This window comes from Ovis aries, chromosome 10, assembly GCF_016772045.2.
Source record: "Ovis aries strain OAR_USU_Benz2616 breed Rambouillet chromosome 10, ARS-UI_Ramb_v3.0, whole genome shotgun sequence".
NCBI classification, from domain to species: Eukaryota; Metazoa; Chordata; class Mammalia; order Artiodactyla; family Bovidae; genus Ovis; species Ovis aries.
The window spans coordinates 69,758,578-69,766,340 of NC_056063.1; the positions used below are offsets into that span (position 1 = coordinate 69,758,578).

At 42.9% G+C, this 7,763-nt stretch overlaps 1 non-coding gene across 1 annotated transcript; it reads right to left on the reverse strand.

The window, feature by feature from the left end:
* Positions 1-2,069: 2,069 nt before the first annotated feature.
* LOC114116759 (U2 spliceosomal RNA) lies at positions 2,070-2,260 on the reverse strand. Its single transcript, XR_003590580.1, has one exon. It is a non-coding gene; the product is annotated as a U2 spliceosomal RNA (small nuclear RNA).
* Positions 2,261-7,763: the final 5,503 nt, after the last annotated feature.

The window sequence follows — 7,763 nt, forward strand, 5'->3', positions numbered from 1 at the left end:
TACCATAAAATTACATCTTCAGCATCTTCCAGATCCAGCACTTGGTAAGTAAAAAAGAAAATCTATTTGGACAGAAGGATGTAAAGTAGCTGGAGGTGGTAATTTAATCAACCAAGGATATATTTCAATGTTTTTCTGGTCTTCTAGGCATTAGCACTTTAAATTCATTATGTCGGTTTGACAGATATATGCAGCCTTAAGGATCTAAAAATGAAATCCTAGAAGTATAGCCTGCTAGAGGATATATATTGAACTTAAGAGATTAAAATGGTATAACCATTGCAACAGAATGGAACATATCACGTTTCTCATTTTTCCCCCACTAAGCATGAGTCTTTTGCAGATGTAAAATGCACTCTTGTCTAATTATAAAACCTGGCTGAAGAGCTGCAGCTTTCTAACTTTTATACTGATGAAGTGGATATTAGAAAGAAAATGTTGGCTTCACATACAGTCTGAAGAAGTCCTCCGTTTGGGATTTTCCATATCAATAATTTATTAAGGAAAAATGACACAGGTAGTTACATGCAGCCTGCTGTTAAAAGGCTCGCTTGCATGCTTTCCCTATTTAAGGCAAAGAACAAAAGAGCCAAATTATCAAGCAGGTCTTAACGTAACTGGGACGTTAAATCTACTATGTCATTATGCCAATTTAGTAACATTAATGATCTGTAATATTAATTCATCATCCTGGAAAATAGGGAAGGTTTGCCATAATTAACTATATTAAGCCACAATTAAAAAGTCATCCAAGCTGTTGTAAAGATTCGAGTGAGGATAAGGGTGTTTGTTATATTGCAAACCTTTCTGACTGTGGACATTTTGAACATAAGACTTTGTTACCAACAGCACCCCCACCCCGCTTCAAATTCAGATGCGTCAAAGAGCAGCCACCCACGGAGGTGGAGGCAGCGACCAGAGGCCTTATCAGCCATTTCCATCGCTTTCTGTGGTTTAACACTTTCTTACAGGGAGAATCAGCTTTGAAAGAGGTACAACCTTTTAGCATATCTACTTTAATTCCTCACGGGGGAGCAAAAATGGGCTGTCTAGCGAAATTCACATCTGTGGGACAGACTATCTACTCCCCTGAGATTAGGGTCATCTTTAAAAGTCACGTTTCAAACTGTACAAAATGAACATTTTGATGTTTTAAAATGAAGATCCTGTAACGTCTAAGCCTAAATCTGAATCGCCTATCACCAGATGTCTACAAGCTCCTAATTCTCCTCCCCACCTATTTGAAGTCTTTATCATGGATGGGAGTCTTTGAGTCACAGACAATATTGGGTGAAAGATAAATGGGACCAGGAAAGGGATGAGCTGCAGCCCAGATGATGGCTGATGTAACCGTCCAGCCCAAAGGACCCCTTTATTACCAACCCCAACCTTTTTGGCACGAGGGACTGGTTTTGTGGAAGACAGTTTTTTCAGGGACCGGGGATGGACAGGGGTATGGTTCCAGGATGATTCAAGCACATCACATTTATTGCACACTTTATTTCTATTATCATTACATCAGTTCCTCCTTCAGATCATCAGGCATTAGATCCCGGGGGTTGGGGGCCCCTGATGGGGCAAACCAGCGGATGATAAAGGACTATTTCCTCCCACACCCCAACTTTTCTTTATACCTACTGTTACTAGCCTTGCCATTAGTGGTCATGAATTCTTCCTCCCTAAAGCAACACTTAGGATGCTGCTATCTCTGTGTACGAACACCCCCTTCAGTTGCATTTATAATCACTGTCACGGCTGTGGAAAGCTGAGGCAGGAAGGAAGTGTAAATGGTAACTTGCACACACGTGTAACTGAAAGTAATTTAGGACAACCGAAGGAGGAGACACATTGCCAACTTGGTCTGAAGGAAGGACTGGGGTTGGTGTTTGCAGAGATTCATAAAGGACTCCTGTGTATCTCGGTGTGGCTGTTCTTTTGCCCGTGAAGACTAGAGCCGCATCGCAAATCTGAAAGCCTGCCTGACAGAGGATTGCTCAACATCTAATCAAGATTTTCAAGAAGAAACTGCACTGATTCCCCTTACACCATATGCCTTCTTCTTTCTTTTATTTTTTTGCACTGTGGCTTGAGATACTGCGATACTAGGTCAATGCATGGAGTGGACAGAGCAAGCTCCTATTCCAACTCCCTGCTCCAAAAATCCATAGAGTACATTGTCCTCAGATAGAAGACGTATCAGATGTTAAACAGATAAGAACAGATACTACACTTGATCTTAGCCAAAAGACCAGGAAGTGATACACTATGTACCTATCCATCCACGTTATGGTGTGTGCTTTTGTGAAGATATAGGTATGCTCACCACTCTGATTTCTGCAACTCTGATTTGTGTCATATGCCAGAGAAGTCCTGACGGTGGTATTGATGCTGTATCTCAGTGACAGGGGACAAAGCACTCGACAGTCTTACTGATTTGAGTAGTGACATTCCATTCCGGTGTTCTCACTCAGCAGGAACCAGTAACTCGTTCTCAGAAAGAAAAAAAAAAATCTCTGCTCCATGCTTGTAAAACAAGAAGCCAGTCTAAACTTCCCGCCAAAGAAGATTCATATCCCTTCATGGAATGCTGGAAGCTTTGTGACTGTTGGCTTAAAAGTGTGGTACTAGATAGGAAAACAGCAGCTACTGCTTCTGATATGAGAGAGCTCCAAAGAACCTGTCTTCAGTGGACATTGCCAAATGGAAAGCAGGGCTCTCACATTACCTCTCTGAAAATTCCAAGAAATTCACCACACCAAACCTAACTTCACTCCTACTTCTCTGTAGTAATTGCCACCAAGAAGCCTGATTTGTCCTTCCTTGGCAAATGATGTTAAGGGATATAAAGGTGAAAAGACACAGTTTCCTGGATAATTTTACAAAAACCCTAGCCACGATGTTGGAAAGACATTCTTGCCAAGTCTTCATCCATAGATATTCCTGGTTTCTGTTCTCTTCTGTGTGTTTTGAAGAAGTGTTCAAAGATTCAAGTGGGAGCCAGATTTGCAGTACTTTTCTGAGGCTCTCAAGACACTTTCCAGTCAATATGAACTGGAGTCCTTGTGGAAACCAGTTGAAGTGGTGCCTCAGCTAAGATTGCCAACAGTGTGTTCATGGTCACAAAACATGTATGTGTTAACAACTACTCTATAGAATCCCGGTTCTGAAAAGACAAAAGTCAGTCTCTCAACCTCGCCATCAGGTGTTTCTGAATCATCCTGGTGAGGGTGACCGGTGTCCCCAGACACGACCACTCTATAGTTCGGCTCTTCCTCTGCACTTACGTGGACAATTCTTAATGTGTCCATAATCCTTTTAGTTCTCAGATATCTTTGTCTGTTAAGCCTTCTACATAGGTCAACCCACCCGTCACAGGCAAAGCCCTCAGCTCCCATTTCCCCTGTAGGACTGTCCACAGAGTAACTTCCAGTGCTGATAAGTGGAGAGGAAGCTACTAAGAGATGAGAGGAGCACCTTGCCATGCTGACAAGTAAGAGTTCCTCTAAATTTCTCATTTCCAGTGATCAGTGCCTTGATATTTCCAGGGCCCCCATCCTTTCACTGTGTGTGGGATTGAATGCAGCATTTATTGGCAGGTGAGAGTTGAATCAATGGAGCATACAGTGTGCAGACAGCATGAATTAAGGGCTGAAGGTATCACCTTGGAGCACTGGAAAGAGCTACTTCCTGTCCTGTCTCAGGAATGATGGGTGTATCTCACCAGGTCGTTCAGTGTGTAGCGGTGACGTATTCATTAGTCTGGGAAGGAATTTAAGGATCATTTGCCCAACCCCTCTTGAGGATGCTGGAACTAATAAATGCTACAATCATTCTTCCATATCCAAGGGGGATTGGTTCCAGCTCACCCTACCCCCACCCCCCCGACCCCACTCAGATACCAATATCCATGGATGCCCAAGTCCCTTATAGAAAATGTACAGAGTTTGCTCATAACCTATGCACATCTTCCAATACACTTTAAATCCTCTCTAGACTATTTATAAAACTGAATACAATATAAATACTATGTAGTTACTGGCTGAGTGGCAAATTCAAGTTTTTCTCTTTGGAACTTTTCTGAAATTTTTTTCCCCTGAGTATTTTCTATCAATGGTTGGTTGAACTCACAGATACAAGAGCCCACTGTCGTCATCTTCCTAAAGCTACCAGTCAGGGACTTCCTTGGTGGTCCAGTGGCCAAGCCTCCACACTCCCAATGCAGGGGGCCCAAGTTCCATCCCTGGTCACAGAACTGGATGCCATGTGCTGCAACTATGAGTTCATAGGGCACAGCCTAAGCTCCCACATGCTGCAGTGAGGCCAAAGATCCTGACTGCCGCAACTGAGACCCGGCGCAGCCAAATACAAATACATAAATATTAAAAATAGCAAAGCTACCAGCTCTCTGAGGAGACCATGACCGAAAAGCAGGACTCTGACTTTGCCTGGGTCTCTTTTCACCAGCTGACTAGGCAATCTGTCTTTATCAGGAATCATGACTTATCTACTGGGCTTCCCTGGTGGCTCAGACGGTAAAGCATCTGCCTACAATGTGGGAGATCCGAGTTCGATCCCGGGGTCAGGAAGATCCCGTGGAGAAGGAAATGGCAACCCACTCAGTACTCTTGCCTGGAAAATCCCATGGACTGAGAAGCCTGGTAGGCTACAGCCCATGGGGTTGCAAAGAGTCGGACACGACTGAGCGACTTCACTTTCATCTTATGACTTGATCAAAATCAGACCTTGCTAGTAGCTTTTTAAATCAATCTTTCTGAAGCTTTTGATAATTTATTTTTGGTCAGTGGGTCAGGAAAATGAGTTGCAATCCTCTCCCGTCCAGCTCTCTGATCTAACAGCATCTTGTGGTGTGGCACTTCCCTTCCTGTCACTGTCTCGATTAAGAGGCTTTTGCATTCAAGCATCCACTGTTCATGAATCAAAATTGAAGCTAAGGAAATCGTTCCAGCTTATCATGGCTTCTTTTTTTGAAACCCAAAAGTATTTGGATGGTTGTCCAGTACCCCTAAATCTGAGTTGAATTACGTTCCTCCAAAAGATGCTGAAGTCCTAGTCCCCAGAATCTGTGAATGTAGCCTTATTTGGAAATAGGTTCTTTGCAGATAATCAAGATGAGGTCATTAGGGTGGGCTTTATTCCTTTTTTTTTTTTTTTTTTTGCTTCATATACAACGATTCCCTATTGTTGTTTAGCTGCCAAGTAGTGTCCAACTCTTTTGTGACTGCGTTGTCCATGGGATTTTCCAGGCAAGAACACTGGAGTGTCCTTATAAAAGGAGGAACTTTGGGCAGGAAGCGGGTGTGAGGACACAAGAAGGATGCCAAGTTAAGACAGAGGATTGGCATGATTCATCTACAAGCCAAGGAAACCAGCGATGTCTGGCAAACCACCAGAAGCCAGGGGGTCAGGCCTGGGGCAGATCCTCCCTCACAGCCTCTGAGGAACCAAACCTGCCGACAGCTTGATCTCAGGCTTCCAGCCTCCAGACTGTGAGACAATATATTTCTACTGTTCGAGTCACCCAGTCTGTAACTCTGTTGCTGCAGCTTTAGGAAGTTAATATATCTCCCAAAAGAAATATGAAATGCAGATTTCTTTTTGTGGGTTACTTCATATGTGTTTGGTCTTGTCTTTTGCTGAAGGCAGTCTTGAGGTTACTGGCCTTTAATGTATTTGCAGAAAGGCACCCTAGACACCCTTGCTATGATGTGAAAGTACGGATGTGAGAGTTGGACCATGAAGAAGGCTGAGCGCTGAAAAAATTGATGCTTTTGAGTTGTGGCACTAGAGAAGACTCATGAGAGTCTTGTGGATAGCAAGGAGATTAAACCAGTCAATGCTAAAGGAAATCAACCATGAATATTCATTGGAAGGACTGCTGCTGATTCTGGAGCTCCAACACTTTGGCCACCTGATTCGAAGACCTGACTCATTGGAAAGCACCCTGATGCTGGGGAAAACTGAAGACAAAAGAAGAAGGTGGCAGAAGATGAGATGGTCAGATAGCATCACTGACTCAGTGAGGATGAATGTGCCCAAATTCCGGGAGATAGTGAAGGACAGGGAAGCTTAGCACGCTGCAGTCCATGGTATGGAAAAGAGCCAGACACGACTTAGCTGCTGAACAACAATCCTTGGTGATCTTAAAAGGAAATGAGATTTGTAACCCTTAGTTTGTAACTATTTAAACTCTATTCTTCAGGGATTCTTTGACTTTCCAGTATTATTTCCTCTTTATTTCTAAATAGGATTCATCAAGTATCCCTAGGATTTTTCACTGTGCTTGGTTTTTAACTTGATAGACCCTCAATGCCTGATTTACTTAGTACACTTAATAAGGCTCTATTTGACCTTCTGTGTTAAAGTGCTAGAAAACACTTTGTGTAGCACACAGGAAGCTTGTCTAATACTGAGTCAGTGAATTACGGAAGAGGCATACATGCACACGTAGGACAGGCCTGGAGACTTTGTGGCGGCTAGAGTTGACATCACTGAATTTTAGTTCTTTGCAGAGTAGAGACGGCTTTGTTCTTTGCAGAGTTTTCTGTTATTTTCTAGAATATTTCAGGGTTGGGGCAAAGACTTTGTGATATTATTTAATTATATATGGAGAAAAGCTACCTGCTAAATATTAATGAATTGGGAACATATGATCAACTTTTTGACACTCGTACATGCTTTTAGGGAGTGAGGGAAAGATGGCAGTGGAGGTTGTATAGTGATGTAATTTCTAACACCAGGTGGAAAATTGTAAAACAGAAGCTAGCGTGTTTACTTGACTCAGAGATCTAAGAAGACCAAATTACATATGCTACTCAGAGATGTTAATGGAAAACTACCTAAATGGACTGAAATTGACAGCATCTAACAGGCAAGAGTTGAATCACATGCCTCAACGGGACACCTCGCTGGCCAGTGCAATGGGTTTTCCTGGAGAACATCTTTCAGGACCCCCTGCATGTGCCATGACAGGCCCGGCCGATTCAGGCTGAAATAGCCAAGAGGAAAGCAGAGATTGAACATACACAGGCTTCATCCGCCAAAGCCTTATTAAAGCTTGTCTTTCAAAAAATAAGCAAATCTTTCTGGAATTAACAGCTCATATATTTCCTGAGAATCTTTCTCGGGTTTTTTTTCTTTAATAGTAATTGAAAAATGATATTACATTGAAATTTAGCCTCTGGTTAGTGTAGTGCAAAAACTTTGATTTAGGCAAGATAGAAGGCATGCAATATGATACCTACAGGTCATGCAGGGGCCTGGGGCTCTTGGCTCTCCTATCTCAACTCATCCACTGCCCTTCCATCGCCTCCTGTCAGCCACCTGACCTCCTCCTCCCAGGAGGTGACAGCCTGGCCCATCTCAAGGCCTTCCCACTGGCTTTGGGCTCAGGTGCCCACCTGGGATTGCCAGATAAGAGACCCAGTCAAATTCAGATTTCAGAGAAACAACAAATACTTTCTTTGTGGAAATCTGTTCCAAGTATTGCAAACTTCTACTTAAAAAATTACTTGTTTATTGAAAGCCTAACCCACTTCACTCTCACCTGGCTACCTCAGGTTCATCCTTCAGATGATTTAAATGTCACTTCCTCAAAGTTACCCCCTCTAGGCACCAGGTAAGGTAGGTTATTCTATTATTCCCCTCCAGACCACCAAATTCACCCTCACCTCATCTACATTGCTCCGTAACTAGATTTTTATTTTTGTGTTTATTTGATTCAAGTCTGTCTTCGCCACGAAGGC